This window comes from Triticum dicoccoides, chromosome 3B, assembly GCF_002162155.2.
Source record: "Triticum dicoccoides isolate Atlit2015 ecotype Zavitan chromosome 3B, WEW_v2.0, whole genome shotgun sequence".
In the NCBI taxonomy this organism is placed as follows: Eukaryota; Viridiplantae; Streptophyta; class Magnoliopsida; order Poales; family Poaceae; genus Triticum; species Triticum dicoccoides.
Window position 1 is genome coordinate 37568194 of NC_041385.1, and position 16385 is coordinate 37584578.

Sequence of the window (16385 nt, forward strand, 5' to 3'; positions counted from 1 at the left end):
CCCTTTTTCAGTAGTCCAGGATCCCCATCGATGATCAAAGCCTCTAGTTGTCAAGGTGGCCAAGAGAGAGCATCCTGATCCTAGTTAACACTGCCAAAAGCTTTGTGAAAGTCTAATTTGAGCATCATCATCGGCAGTTTCCTCTTTTTAGCACACTGGACTAATTCCGACACAGGAGCAAAATTTTCAACAATGGACCTGCCTTTTAGAAAGCCAGATTGGAGTGCATGCGTTAGATAAAAAGAAGTTGATGTAGCCAAATTGATAAAACCTTGGTATTTTGTAGTTGTAAAAAAAAACCTTGGTATTTTTTTGCTTCGGAACACTACGTACCAGAGAGATATGCCTATAATCCTTGATATCCAGAGGTACTTCCACTTTTGGCAGGTGCGTAATGAACGTTGTGTTGATGCCAGACAAGTCAATATTTTTGAGAAAAATCTTGAAAATAGTGTAGCAAATCATCCTTGAGCACTTCCTTGAAGAACTTATATAACTTATTTTGTGTAACCATCTGGTCATGGGCTCCTATTGTTTGGAGATGAATTGATAACAGAAACAATTTCAGCCCGGGTAAGAGGTTCAGACATGCTGCTAAGATCGGTCATATCATAAATGTCGTGGAGCTGTAAGAGTCTAAGAGACATGGAGAAGGGACACCTAGAATATCCTTGTAATAATTTGTGGCAATATGTAGTTAATCCCTGATGTCATAATGCTCCACTCCATCACTAACCAAAAGCCTGATCTTATTTCTTTGAGCCTGGAAGTTAGTTGCAGCATGAAAGAAATGTGAATTTTCATCTTCCAAATTGCACCAATTGATTTTTGCCCGCTGCTTCCACCACATCATAGTCTGCCCTCTGCCATCAAATTAGTTCCTGAGCTTTAAGCAAAGCCAATTTCCCGAGGGTGAATTCCAGGGAAGAGAGAGCCTTCCTTTCCCCAATGGCATTGATATATTCCACTACATACTTGCTTGTTGTTGTCAATGAGCAGCTGCAGCCCAGCCTTTTTCTTAGCCAAATGCAAATAGTAAAAAAAAAAACTCAATGGCAGCCCTAGTCCGCCTCATCTTAAACTGATCAAAGATGCAGAAGAGTAAAAAACTCAAGACCCTTCTTCCATCCGTCATCCAATATTTTTCTGACTTCAGCCATCTCCAGCTAGTAGTTATTAAACCTGAATAATTTGCACCGGGGTGTTTCCCGATTAAATTTCACAAGAATTGGTGCATGCTCCAATGTGGTTGTTGGAACAACAATCGAAGTTGTTTGAAGAAAGGCTATATTCCATTCAGCATTGGTAAGAATTTTGTCAAGTTGAACCAATGTTGGGGCTTTCATTTTATTCAACCAGGTAAACTTTCAGTTATCAATGCAAATATCATCCAAACCATGCTCCTGGATCCAAGTGTTGAAGGTTTCCATAACCGACCAGTTCAAGCGACCAAGAGATTTTTCATGGGCATATTGATACATGACGAAGTCACCTAGGGGCATGTTTATTTTAAAATTTTGCATTTTTTTCAAATATATGCACATTTTTTAATTCATTTCAAAAAATTCTGAACATTTTATAAATTCTTGAAATTTTTAAAATTCATGAACATTTTTAAAATTTTGGGCATTTTTCAAATTCACGAACTTCATAAGTTCATGGATAGCTTTCAAAATCAAAGAACATTTACTTAGTTTGTGAATATTTTTAAAATATGTGATTTTTTTAATTTATGAATGTTTCAAAAATGTCTGAGCATTTTTTAAAAATTCGCGAATATTTTTAGTTTCACTAAAAATGAAATTTGTAATGTTTTTAGAAAATCAGAAATATTTTAATAAATACCCATGAAAAATATATAAGAATTTGGCTGACAACCCGTTTGTAAACATGAAAATCACCAGCGCAGTCTACGACCCAGTGTGTGGTTTATCTTTTAAGAGAATGACAACACTTTATTTATTATGTAACTTTTGGGCGTGGCATTATGAAAATCATGGCACTTTCTTGGTCAAGTCAGCATATAAGATGCTTGTTGCTACTAGACAGTGAAGGGAGGCATGGCTAGAGGGCACCGTAGGCCCATCTTAGTTCAAATGCGGAGGAGGGAGCCTGGAAATCACTTTGGAAAACAGGCATCCCGGGCAAGGTTCGTATGTTCCTATGGAGGCTTTCCAAACAATCACTGCCAACAAATGATGTAAGGGTGCACCGTCATATGGCTGATTCCAGTCAATGCGGACTATGCGGGGTCCAAGATTCTTGGCGCCACTCCCTGTTGGAGTGCACATTGTCGAGGAGTGTGTGGGCTTTTGTCTGATGAGGATCTAACACATAAAATCATAGCAACAATGGAGCCAAACGCCAAACAATGGTTGTCACATTAATGGAACTGCTACTCCACGACAAGTTTGTCCTCATGGCAGTTACGGTCTATAGGCATGCTCGACGCAAGGCCATCCGTGAGGCAATTTTTCATAGCCCTCAAGCGACATATGTTTTCATTAAAAGGTTCATCAATGATCTTGGCATCATCAGAGACAAACACCAATGCACCAATCGAAGGGTTGCCATCTCACATGTGCCGCAACCGAAACAAAAGAAGCCACCTAGGTGATACGGTAAAATCCGTGTTGACGCAAGGGTTCTAGCTGGCAAAGAAGGTTCAGCAGCAGCCGTGTGCAGGGACGAAGTGGGTAACTATATGGTGAGTTCAGCTTTAGTTGTTGAAGGAGTCCTCGATCCAGCCACATTGGAAGTTGTAGCGTGGTAAGGCCCTTTCTCTTGCTTAAGATTTGAATATCCAGAACATCATCATTGCTTCAGATTTTCAGCAAGTTGTTTCAGATATCAACAGAATGGCACGCGGGAGATACAGAGCAATCATAAGTGAGATCAATTTTAAGCTTCTACCTTTCAATGTGATTTTACTTTTGGGAGTCATGCTGTTAATTATGAAGCACATAGATTAGCTAAGTTTTCTCTTTCTAGAGGTCCCGGTCGCTACGTTTGGTTTGGTGAGCCACATGACCAGAGTTGTATCCCACACCATGTGGACTTTGATGAATAAACTTGGCTTTTACTCCTCAATTGTTTTTTATTATGTGACATTTGTCCCAATTTTTTTATTATGTGACATAATTATAGGTTACTACTTGGATACACTATGGGATTAAATCAACAGAAATATTACAGACAGAAACTACAATCTAATAAATGTGCAGCTACAATGAAAGTAGGATGTACATTTGAAAATATAGCTTTTTTTTAGAAAAAATCGAAAATATAGTTTTTTTCTTAGAAGAAGAATTTGAAAATATAGCTATGAAGGCCAACCGCGGGAGACTTGATATCAGCTACCATCGGGCCCAACAACGACCATGGGGAGAGGAAGCCCAAGCCCGAGACGGTTCGCTGGCTTAAGAGGAGGATCCGTGTAAACTGTAGTAGAGAAAAGGAAAAAAAGAAAAGAAAAGAAAAGAGGAGGATCGTCGCGTGTTCGAGATTGGGAGAAGGAAACCCTCGCCGCCGTCTGTCTTGCTCGTCCAGATCCGCTTGGTTGGTGGAGGTATGGCTATGGCGCTGCGCACCATGGCCGCCAACCTGAAGCAGAAGGTCCCCGCCGCTGTCCAGCGGGTTTTCGCCTCTCGTCCTGCTCCGGTTCGTTCCCCGTCTCGACTTTCCACCGCAGTCTTTAGCCTTTGATTGATGCAATCGACTTATTAGCCATGCTGCATTGCGCGATTAGTTGGATCTGTTCATCTCCCTCCCCTCCTACGGGGAGTTTGTTGCATCTTCTTGTAGCGATGGAGGCGGGGATAGGCCTATGGATAGGCCCTGCCTACCTACGCGGTTGGGTTAAATTTTGATACTCCCATGATCTTTCTGTTGGATGCCCATGATCTTTCTGTTGGATGCCTATGCTAATAAATGTGCAGCTACAATGAAAGTTGGATGCCTACCTGAGTACTAGCAATCGGAATCAACGTGTGCAATCCATCATCTTTCTGTTAGCATAGAGACACCACCCGGATGGCTTTGATTCTCCTATTATTTTTAGCAATATAATCGTTTCTTACTAAAATTAGCAGTATAGTTTCAATTGCTAGAATCTCTTGAATGTTATTCTAGAGTCTTGATTTTGAGTTTTGGGAAAGATAGTCACTGCCAAAGTCTATATTTAGTTTCAGGGTTTCAACTGAAAATACCAAACTTTTTTTTGACCGAAGTCAACAGGAGTTCTGCTATTGCATTTAGAAGGGGGAAAAACTGTACATCGGCTGTTTCAAGCTTACAGAGTAGCCAAATGGCTTAACCAAAGAAGGGATCCTCAGGCTCATAAGTCAGCCTTCCACTATTACAAAAGGGGGACTACTCCCGCGCCTCCTGAAGGAGGCTGAGCTCAGCTTTTGCAAGATGGCAAACCACTCGAGCAGAGAGGCTTGAATTTTGAAATACCCCGCGGTTTCTCTCTTTCTATATGTGCCAACCCATGTAGGAGGCGACTGACAGGCACTCCATTCTTCGCCGCTTTGGTGTGATGCTATTGAGCTTATGCCACCAAGAGGATACCGAGAAAGAGGATGATCCAATGAGCGAGACTTCCGGGTCGGAAACAGAAAGATCAGCCCAAATTTGCCTAGCGAATGGGCAGAATAGCAAAAGATGCACCGCTGACGCAGCTTGCATATCACAGAACTTGCATCGTGGGTTATGTGGCCATTCCCTTCTCAGCAACCTGTCTGCAGTCCAATTCTTATTTTGGAGGAGAAGCCAGAAGTAAAAACGCACCTTTCCCTCAGTTTTCAGCTTCCAAACTTTGTTCAAAGCTGGTTCCCGAATCCTCCCGATGAATTGAGCATTGTATGCAGAACTTGCCAAATACTCACCGTTAGCAGTCAAGCCCCAGGAGATGGAATCAGCCGTAGTAGAAAGTTTCCCGTTTTGAATGACCTCCCAAAGAGAAAGGAACTGCTGCAGTTCTTCTTCAGAATTCAGTCTAAACAGACCCCTCATCCATCTTCCCTCCTGGAATCCATCCTTGATGGATATGGATTTGCATCTTGACCTCTTGAAGATAGACGGAGCAATCTTGGCCGGCGCCGAGCCATTTAACCAGTTGTCCTTCCAGAACAAAGTTTCTGTACCATCGCCAACGGAGATTTTGGTGCAAGCTTCAAATAGAGCAAGGTCTGAACCTACACAAGGTGTTGCCGATCCCTTCCAAGGCCTGTCGTTATCATTCCATCTAAAGTTCTAAACCAGAGCCACCGTAGGCGTAGAGCCCGACCAAAGCATTCCAGATTTTTTATGCCGAGCCCCCCAAACTCTTTTGGCGAACAAATCCTTCTCCAATTAACCATGCATTTGCCTCCACTAGCTTCTTCTTCCGCAGTCCAGAAAAAAAATACCAAACTTCACCAATGAACACCACTCATGCAAACAAAATGAAGCATCTGTTTTTGGAAATCATCATGTGCCATCCAGAATATCTCTGTTACCAGAGAAAATTGGCAGACGTAATATATATCTTTTTAGATTAGAACTTATCGATGTCATTTTACTTTCAGCCTACGTTAGCTGCCATCCCATTCTTAACGATTCAAACTAAACTGCATGTAGGCACCGGTTGATGCTGACCTCGACCGCCTGGGCCCAGAGTTTCGGTAAGGCACTAAACATGCAAGATCGTCATCTGATTGGCTCATTCATTGTGCAATATATCCTAACATGCATTTTCTTTCCTCTTTCGAAGCCGGATACTGGAGAAGATTGTAGAGCAACACGAGAAGAGGCGCAGGGATGAGGCCTTGGCCTTTGCTGCTGGCGGAAGTCTTGGAGTACTCACCTTTTTGTTCGGGGTCAGTCGCCTCAGTTGATGGGGCTAGTGAAGGGATCAATGACCGGGATATCTATTCTACACCCCAAGTCTATCTACTACTATACCATGTATGTTTATAACTAGCCAGTGCACTCTGTAATTCCTGGATTGTCTTACGTAAGACCACTACTGTATATCTGATGGGATGCAGGTTCTATGGGATCTAATTTCCGTGGTTATATGAGGGGTATATATCTGTTGTTATGAGGAATCTATATATAGCTGTGTTATAAATCTGTTCTGTTGTGGCATTTTCGCTGTGCGAACCTTCGAGTGATGATTACGAGGGATCAATATGGTATTTTTGCTGTTTGTTTTGTCTGGGCTGAGGGTACTTCTTAATTCTGCTTGATCTGTCTATATCAGACAAGGATCCTAGCTGCTCGTATTGATCCGTCTTCCATGACAGAGTACAACATTGCCCTTCCCTTCCGGGAAGCTTTCACTCGGGGAGTCGGCTTGTGGTGAGTGATTTCATTTTGAACTACATCAAGGGAGCATCAACACCATTAGTCGCTGAACTAAATTCAGTTTGAGAAGCAGACGTAGGAGCTAGGATCCACTAGGTCCTGAATTGATCATCAGGGTTTAGCAAATCTGACACCCTCTTGTCATCTTCTTTCCGGAGTAACATTTCGTCTCATCGTGCGAACAAACACGTTCACGTACCTCATCCCGACCAGTGCGCTGCTGTTATGTACAACTGTTGTTATGAGGACTCTATATATAACCGTGTTATAAATGTGTTATGTTGTGGCATTTTTCGCGGTGTGAACCTTCATGTGATGATTATGAGGGATCAATATGTATTTTGCCGACGCCCTCTTGAGTCAACATATTAACTTGTAGCGTCTGACATTTCGTCTCATCGTGTGAACAACATGTTGATCGCGGTCAAGCATCGAATCCTCAGCAGTGCCCTGCCATGTTCAGTTGTAGAAGATGAGGTTCAGGCAGCAGGGGTTGATCTTAAACGGGAGTCCCACTTCGATGGAGGTGTATCAACTCAGCAAATGGCAGCTATTGTAGATGTTAATGCCTTTCTCCATATACATCAGTGATATCTGAATCTTGTCCCTCCTAGGAAATGTCTATGATTGCAAAGCCACTGAAAAATACTGAATCGAGAGGTCTGGAGAACTGTTAGTGTCGTCCTTCAAAATCCAAGGAACGACGTGATCTTCCCTTCTTCTTGTCACCCGCATCGCGCTACACCTGTCGCGAGTGGACAGGGGCGGAAGCTTTGGCTCTGCATCGCCCCCCGTCGCCCGGTGACGCAGTGGGGACGACGGTGTTGGCTCGTCGTGAACATGCTGCTCTGGACAATTCATGCCCCTGGTCCGCCACCCCGTGCGCCCCTCTCCGACCCCTCCCCTCCTTGCTCCTGTTGTCGTCCCTCGCCACCGTTGGGCCTCGTGCCTATGACGACGACGCCATGGACGTGGACACTCGAATCCGAGGCACACCCCGCACACTGCGAGAGGCAGCGAGCGAGGGAGAGGGCTTCGGCGCTTCCCGCCGCTGATGCCCTCCAGAGGGACTTGCGTGCGCACACAGGTCGATCCGGGTGACCAGCTACTGACGTCGGTCGTCCGCCGCTCGCTCACCACGGTGGCTCCATTGCAAGAATGCCAAGGCCCTCCGGCTCGCCATCAAGCAGTCAAAAGCGTGAGGCAGCGGCCTCCCGGCTGACGAAGGAGCAGCGTGCATGGTCCGTCGGCTGCACGACATCATCTCCTCCTTCGACGGCTTCGACGACCCGGACAACGCCCCTCCCGCCACCAACGGCTACATGGATGGGTACAGTGCCACACCGGCGACCGTAAGGGCATGCAAAGGACCAGCGTGGAAGTGGTGATGTCCGGCGCCCCCACTCCGTTATCTTTGTTTCTATCTAGTAGTTGTCAGGTGATGAACTTGATCTTTTGGTCTAGTTTCTATCTAGCATTTGTCCGGCGATGAACTAGATCTTTTTGTACAAACTTTATGCCATGTCCGGTGTCGTTATATGTTGCTACATGTTGATCTAGTTGCATGGACGGCATAGCTTCGAGAGGGCAGCTGCCGAGACAAAGAAATGAGAGTGAGAGAGTGGGTTGTACGCGGGTTGACTAGGAGAGAGAGGGAGAGCTGCGTGTGGGTAGGCCGGGGAACATGCATACCTATGCCGCCCGGTCATTCATATGCGTGCAACTGCTGCTCAGGCTGCTGCCCGCGGCCCGCTGCGCCGGCCAAGGAAAAATACTACTGTAGCAGCAAAAGCAAACGCCGCCCCCACGCCGTGACGTGCGTGCATTCAAATGGACCGAGGAATACCCCCTTAGTTATTGGATTAAAGTATTTCAAAGAAGATTTATTTTAAATATATTTTGATTCTTTTTTTTAAAGTATGTTAAATTTCAACTTTTGACACTTACTACGAGCGATAGAAAAAATAATGACTTTTCTGCCAACGACTGAAAAAGAAATCACTTAAAGTTTTACCTGAAACATGGTACGTGCAAGCAAGAAAATCGCAAGTTTCAGATGCAGTAGCGTAATTTCAAATATTAAAACTTCAATTTACTGTGTGCGAGGGCATGCACGTGCGTGATCCAATTACTTTACGAATCGCGAAGCAATCGGGCGCCCGAGCATGGCCGCATAGGTGTCTGCCCCGCCACCTGCTTGTCCTTCGAATATCCGAACAGGTTTGTGGTTGTTATTCCCCGTCAAAAACGTTCTTATATTATAAACCGGAGGAGTGTAGGAAAACGCTCTTATATTATGGGACGAGGGTGTATCATTTCGTTATGGTTGATAAGACGAGCTTCTTATCAGTTTGTTTTTATATGATAGTACTGTTCCTTATCGGATGTTTTTATGTGATAGAATCTGTTTCTTATCAGTTTGTTTTCATGTGATAGCATCCACTCCTCATCAGTTTGTTTGCATATCATAGCATATGTTTCTTATCATTTGTTTTATGTGATAGTATATGTTACGTATCAGTTTGTTTTTATGTGATAGCTCACACTCCTTCTCAGTTTGTTTAAATGATAGTCTGTTGTCCTTATCATTTTTGCTCTTTAAATAGTAACTACATCCATCCTGGTTTATTAGTCTACTTTGTATTCCGTGCCAAATTTTGACCTTAAATTTAACTAACAAAACGTTAATGCACATCATAAAAATAATATAATTGGAAACCATGTTCAAATATGAATCCAACCATATAATTATGGTGACATGCATTACTATTGTTAGCCAAATCTATAGTCAAAATTTGGCACAAAATACAATGGGGACTTATAAACCAGGACTGAGATAGTACATTCTAGATGCAAGCGGATCATGCATTTTTCTTCATGTGTGGTAGGCCAGATCACAACAAAAAAGGCACGCCAAGTACATGCAGAATCTAGCTAAAATCAAGAAGTTGCAGAGGAAGAAGAAGAAGATTCATCAATTCCACATGTATATATGTATTTCTTGCATAAATTTTGATGAACCCTGCATCACCTGTTGCGAATTGCAAAGTCAACAGTATGTGCAGAACATAATGCCCCGCAAAGCAAACCCTAGTCAGGATCCAACAAATGTACCTGGAAGCATGGTTTACAACATGGGGAAGCAAGTAATTAACTTACCCCATTTCAAAAATACATTAATGATGAACTTATCACATTTCTACAATACACCAACACCATTTTTTTCTTTTTTAGGAGAGAAACTATGTAGTACCTGACAAGACATATGGTCCTTTTCTACGAAAAAGCTCATTTGTAGCTGTTGCGTGGGCATCAATTCCACAAGGCAGGGGAAGGCCGACGACAACAATGACTAGAGGAAGGGGGAGTGCAGGGGCACAATACGAGATCAAAAAGAAGGATCGGCTGGTAGGGGCAAGGACACTGCCCCTCAAAGGGAAAAGAAGAAAGCAATACCAAGCGAGTTCAAGGGGACAAACTAGGACAATAAGAGAAGAATCAACTTCTATTGCAGATAAACCCTTGTACAACTTGATGTCTGGTCAGGATCTCAATGATGTTGCAATGCCTTACCTAAATTTTGGACCACTGCCTGACCTGAATGTAGCAGATATTCAGCATTAAAAAATTCAGGTCACCCATAATGCACCTGCATAGTGAACTATGTTCTTTACGTGCATGAACTTATTTTTAGTGTTAAATGGTCTTTTAAACTATGTGATGACTGTCGTTCAGATGTTATGAACTAGGTGCTAGTGAACATGACTATGCTGCCATGACATGAATGTGCATGTGAACTTCGCTATGACATGAATGTGCATGTGAACTTTGGTCTCACCTTAATTTTGCTATGAACTAAATGAGGATTTGTGTACAGCTTCAGGAAGAAGTTTAAGGAGGAGCTCAAGTGGATCTTGTTGCGAGCGCAGAGGCAGTCTTACCAGGGGCGGAGCTATGTGCAAGTAAAACTGTGCCTTGGCCCGCCCTGTCCAGTATGAAATCAGCGAAGCGTTAGAGTAGATTGAGCCATATGAAAAAAAAATTGGCTTTCCTATAGACCGGCCCGCCCAACTTTCCATCTATAGCTCCGCTACTGAGTCTTACCACAACATTGAATCATGGGTGAACTCTTTTAGATAGTTCTCCATTCGATTATGTCGTTGTGCTTGTTTGTTGTGCTCTCTTTTTTCTTTAGGTTTTGTTGTCTTTATTTTTGTATAGCTCTTTTTTCTTTGCTTACTCGAGGACCTTCTTTTGTACTCCCTCCGTTTCAAAATTCTTGTCTTAGATTTGTCTAAATACGGATGTATCAAGTCACGTTTTAGTATGAGATACATCTGTATCTAAGACAAAATTAAGACAAGAATTTTGGGACGGAGGGAGTACCTTTTATTTCGGAAATCGATATAAAAAAATGAGAAGTCCTGCTGTTTCCATGATCTTGGCCATTGGATCAATATTCTCCCATAATTAAACCAAACGAACCAGTATGAATCGTGACCAGCCATTCAATCCAGGATCGATGCCGACAACGTCGTTTGCCTCCTCAAAACGACCAGAGGGGTATCTGATTAATTCGCCCGCATGGGACCTAATGAAACGTTTTAGAGCAGCCCCACACGTTCCTCCTGCCAGCACAAGCAAAGTCCGCCCCCACGTCGTGACGTGCGTACGTATCTCTGTGCAAGGTACGTATCTCATCCCACATTCCTTGCACCAGATCAATCAACTCACAGACTTTAGTCAAAACTGTGTCTCCTCTCACTAGTAGAAAAACACCTAACAGTCCCGGTTCGTAAGGGCCTTTAGTCCCGGTTCATGAACCGGGACTAATGGGTCGTTACTAATACCTCCACCCATTAGTCTCGGTTCAAACACGAACCGGGACCAATGTGCCTCCACGTGGCCTGTGCGTCGAGCCCAGTCAGGGGGCCTTTGGTCCCGGTTGGTGGCACCAACCGGAACCAAAAGTCCATGTTTTTTTAGAAAAGTGGCTGCTTTAGGGGTTTTGGGGGTTATTTTTAGGTTGTTATTAGCTAGCTAATAGAGAGAAGTGTCCTCTCTTATATCTTCGTCCTTGGTTTACCAACGCTGCTGCTATATATGTTCATTTCACCAGCTGATATAATAACTCATGCATGCTCGCATCATACATCATCATATATAATAACAAGTCCTACTAATCATGCATCATCATACAACTTCTACTCGTTATTAATAATAAGTCATACGATCATCATCCTCATAGTCATTGAACCCAACCCTACATAATTGTTCTTAGCACATGATCATCAGTATCAGGTAGGACACACACCCTTAAGGTAAAATAGCATAAAACAATATAGACCCGGACTCTCCATTATGAAGAATGGCGATCATCCTGTCTCGAATTTTTTCCCTTCGCTGATTGTTGCTTCCAAGAAGCTCCTTACGACTGTCCATACATTTTTTCCATTCTTTGATTGTCATGTCTCCACTTGTTTTAGAAACCCGGTATGGATAGTTCAGATTCGTAGGAAGACCTGGTTGTATGTTCAAAACATGAAGGCTACCGTGTGTATATATCAGATGAGGCACACAATCATTCGGGATTATCTGTTGAAAAACATAGTAATAACTTCGTAGTTAGCAATGATGTTATGCAAAAAGATGCACGGATGTCGTAATAGTAAAAAATCTTACCAGGGTATCTCCATGGTAGTTACCGTTGTTCAACACGTGCGCAAGCCAAGGCCACTGAAGATCTCCTGGAGCCTCTCTTCGAGGTGAGGCAGCAGAGCATTTTTGCCACGCCTCCATCGCCACCCCCACGGCCTCCCACAGCTCGCCGGAAGACGTTGGCTGGTGTGCACATATCCAGGAAGGGTGGGCTCTCGCTCCAGAGGAACAAACGTACTGGTGCAAGTGTTGCTACGATGCCAGCGACCAAAGTCGCCGAGAAGATGGTCTGCCGCACGCTCGAGATCACCAGAGATGGCAAAGATGTGATGGAGGCAACTCTGGAAGAGTTCACTTCCAAGTTCAAGGACCAGCTAGCTCCAGAGGTGATTATGGCCATGAGGGAGTTCTTTCATCTGGATGACCCAGTGGTCAATGGCGTCGAGGACGCACTGATTGAGCATGGTGGAGAGGGAGCACTGGAGCTTGCTCAAGAGGGAGGTGTAGCTATCCAGGATGCTTGAGGTTCCTAGTGGAAGGCAGAGAATGATGTGCCAGACAAAGGATTTGAGAAGCTACTGAAAATATTGAAGAAGAAGCTTCCAAAGGATAACGAATTGCCCGACAGTACATACGCAGCAAAGAAGGTCGTATGCCCTCTAGGATTGGAGGTGCAGAAGATACATGCATGCCCTAATGACTGCATCCTCTACCGCGGTGCCTACAAGGATCTGAACGCATGCCCGGTATGCGGTGCATTACGGTATAAGATCAGACGAGATGACCCTGGTGATGTTGACGGCGACCCCCCAGGAAGAGGGTTCCTGCGAAAGTGATGTGGTATGCTCCTATAATACCACAGTTGAAACGTCTGTTCAGAAACGGAGAGCATGCCAAGTTGATACGATGGCACAGTGAGGACCGTAAGAAAGACGGGAAGTTGAGAGCACCCGCTGACGGGTCACAGTGGAGAAAAATCGAGAGAAAGAACTGGGTTGAGTTTGCACGTGACCCAAGGAACGTATGGTTTGCTTTAAGCGCGGATGGCATTAATCCTTTCGGGGAGCAGAGCAGCAATCACAGCACCTGGCCCGTGACTCTATGTATGTATAACCTTCCTCCTTGGATGTGCATGAAGCGAAAGTTCATTATGATGCCAGTTCTCATACAAGGCCCTAAGCAACCGGGCAACGACATTGATGTGTACCTAAGGCCATTAGTTGAAGAACTTTTACAGCTGTGGAATGAAAACGGTGTACGTACGTGGGATGAGCACAAATAGGAGGAATTTGACCTAAAGGCGTTGCTATTCGTGACCATCAACGATTGGCCCGCTCTCAGTAACCTTTCAGGTAAGACAAACAAGGGATACCACGCATGCACGCACTGTTTACTTGACACTGAAAGTATATACCTGGGAAGCTGCAGGCGGAATGTGTACCTGGGCCATCGTCGATTTCTTCCGACCGACCATCAATGTCGAAAGAAAGGCAAGCATTTCAAAGGCGAGGCAGATCACCGAAAGAAGCCTGCCATGCGTACCGGTGATCACGTACTTGCGTACTTGCCATGGTCAATGATTTACACGTAATCTTTGGAAAGGGTCCCGGCGCACTAGCTGTTCCGAATGACGCTGGGGGACACGCACCCATGTGGAAGAAGAAATCTATATTTTGGGACCTACCCTACTGGAAAGATCTAGAGGTCCGCTCTTCAATTGACGTGATGCACATGACGAAGAACCTTTTGCGTGAACCTGCTAGGCTTCTTGGGCGTGTATGGAAAGACAAAAGATACAGCTGACGCACGGGAGGACCTGCAAAGTTTGCACAAAAAAGACGGCATGCCTCCAAAGCAGTATGAAGGTCCTGCCAACTATGCTCTTACCAAAGAAGAGAAGGAAATCTTCTTTGAATGCCTGCTTAGTATGAAGGTCCCGACTAGCTTCTCGTCGAATATAAAGGGAATAATAAATATGCTAGAGAAAAAGTTCCAGAACCTAAAGTCTCATGACTGCCACGTGATTATGATGCAACTGCTTCCGGTTGCATTGAGGGGGCTTCTACCGGAAAATGTCCGATTAGCCATTGTGAAGCTATGTGCATTCCTCAATGCAATCTCTCAGAAGGTGATTGATCCAGAAATCATACCAAGGCTAAGGAGTGATGTGGTGCAATGTCTTGTCAGTTTCGAGCTGGTGTTCCCACCATCCTTCTTCAATATCATGACGCACGTCCTTGTTCATCTAGTCGACAAGATTGTCATTCTGGGCCCTGCATTTCTACACAATATGTACCCCTTTGAGAGGTTCATGGGAGTCCTAAAGAAATATGTCCGTAACCGCGCTAGGCCAGAAGGAAGCATCTCCATGGGCCATCAAACAGAGGATGTCATCGGGTTTTGTGTTGACTTCATTCCTGGCCTCAAGAACATAGGTCTCCCTAAATCGCGGTATGAGGGGAGACTGACTGGAAAAGGCACGTTTGGAAGGGACTCAATAATATGCAAGGACGGATATTCTTGGTCTCAAGCACACTACAGAGTTCTATAGAACTCTACCTTGGTGACCCTGTATGTCGATGAACACAAGAACAGTCTGCGCTCCAAACACCCGGAGCAGTGCGACGACTAGATTACATGTGAACACATCAGGACTTTCAGCAGTTGGTTGGAAACACGTCTCAAAGGTGACAACACTGTTTGTGATGAGCTATACTTGTTGTCCAGGGTACCATCTTCGACTGTTATGATTTGGAAAGGATACGAGATAAATGGGAATACATTTTACACGATTGACCAAGATCAAAAGAGCACCAACCAAAACAGCGGTGTCTGCTTTGATGCAACAACCGAGAGGGGAAAGGACACGTATTATGGTTACATAGTGGACATATGGGAACTTGACTACGGACATGATTTTAAGGTTCCTTTGTTTAAGTGCAAATGGGTCAATCTGTCAGGAGGCGGGATACAGGTAGACCCACAGTACGAAATGACAACAGTGGATCTGAAAAATCTTGGGTACACTAACGAACCGTTTGTCCTAGCCAATGATGTGGCATAGGTTATCTATGTGAAGGACATGTCTACCCGACGAGAAAAAGAAAAGATAAGGAAGCGAATACATCATACGATGAGTCAAAGCGCCACATAGTTCTTTCAGGAAAAAGGGGCATTGTGGGAGTGAAGGGCAAGACAGACACGTCTGAAGATTATGAAAAGTTTCATGAAATTCCTCCCTTCAAAGTCAAGGCTGACCCCAGCATCCTGATAAACGATGAAGATTATCAATGGTTACGGCGCAATAAGAAAATGACACAAGCGAAGAAAAAGTGAAAACTTTCTCCCGCAACTAATATGATGATACCATGCCAACTTTGTAACAGACGAGTATGATACCATTGTCCGTTTTGTACATGCACATGCTATGTGGGTGAAATTATGATACCACGCCAACTTTCAACTTTTTCAGAGTTCATTTGAAATGCTTTAATGTCTTATGGTTCGGCCCTCGTAATACCATTAATCCTGGTTCGCTCCTTGTCAACTATGTTCTCCCCAAGAACACTCTCAAGAGGGCAGCCACGTGGGCCATTGGTCCCGGTTCGTCGGGACCTTTTTTCTGTATAGGCGCATCTATGTTCATTTTTTAGTAAAGTTAATCACAAATTTGTGATTCACACAAATTTCAAAGAATTCAAATTTTAACTATTCAAATTTGAAAACTAATGGCACTAACAAAAAGTTTATAATTTGTGTGACTTAAAAGAAAAATAATTAAACATAAACTTTAATAAAATAAATAAAAATAACAACAATAAGTATTTTGTTGTAAGTAGAAACAAAATAAAATAAATAAAGCAACAAAAAAACAAAAAAACAAAATAATTTTTCTAAAACTAATGGCACTAACAGAAAGTTCTAATTTTTCTGACCTAAAAGCAAAAAGAATTAAAAAATAAAGCAAAAAACAACAGAAAATAAATAATGCAAAAAACAAAACAAAAAAATGGGAATAAAATAAAAAAAACTGCCACCTATTGGGCCAACACGGCCTGAATACGACTAGAAACCCAACCTGGGCCAGGATTCAGGCCCGCAGAAGGCCCAATAGGCCCACAGCAGCATAGTGTGAGATTAGGCCCGTAAGCCTGCATTTGAGAGGAGATCGAGAGGGTAGCCGTAGCAGGGCTTATAAACCACTCCGAGCCCCTCTCAACTAGCGAGGTGGGACTAAATTTTGGCCACGACGCGGGCAGCGCAGGGGCCTTTGGTCCCGGTTGGAGGCACCAACCGGGATCAAAGGCTGCCGCTTCCCGCCCTTTGGGCTGCTGAAAAGAGGCCTTTGGTCCCGGTTGGTGGCACCAACCGGAACT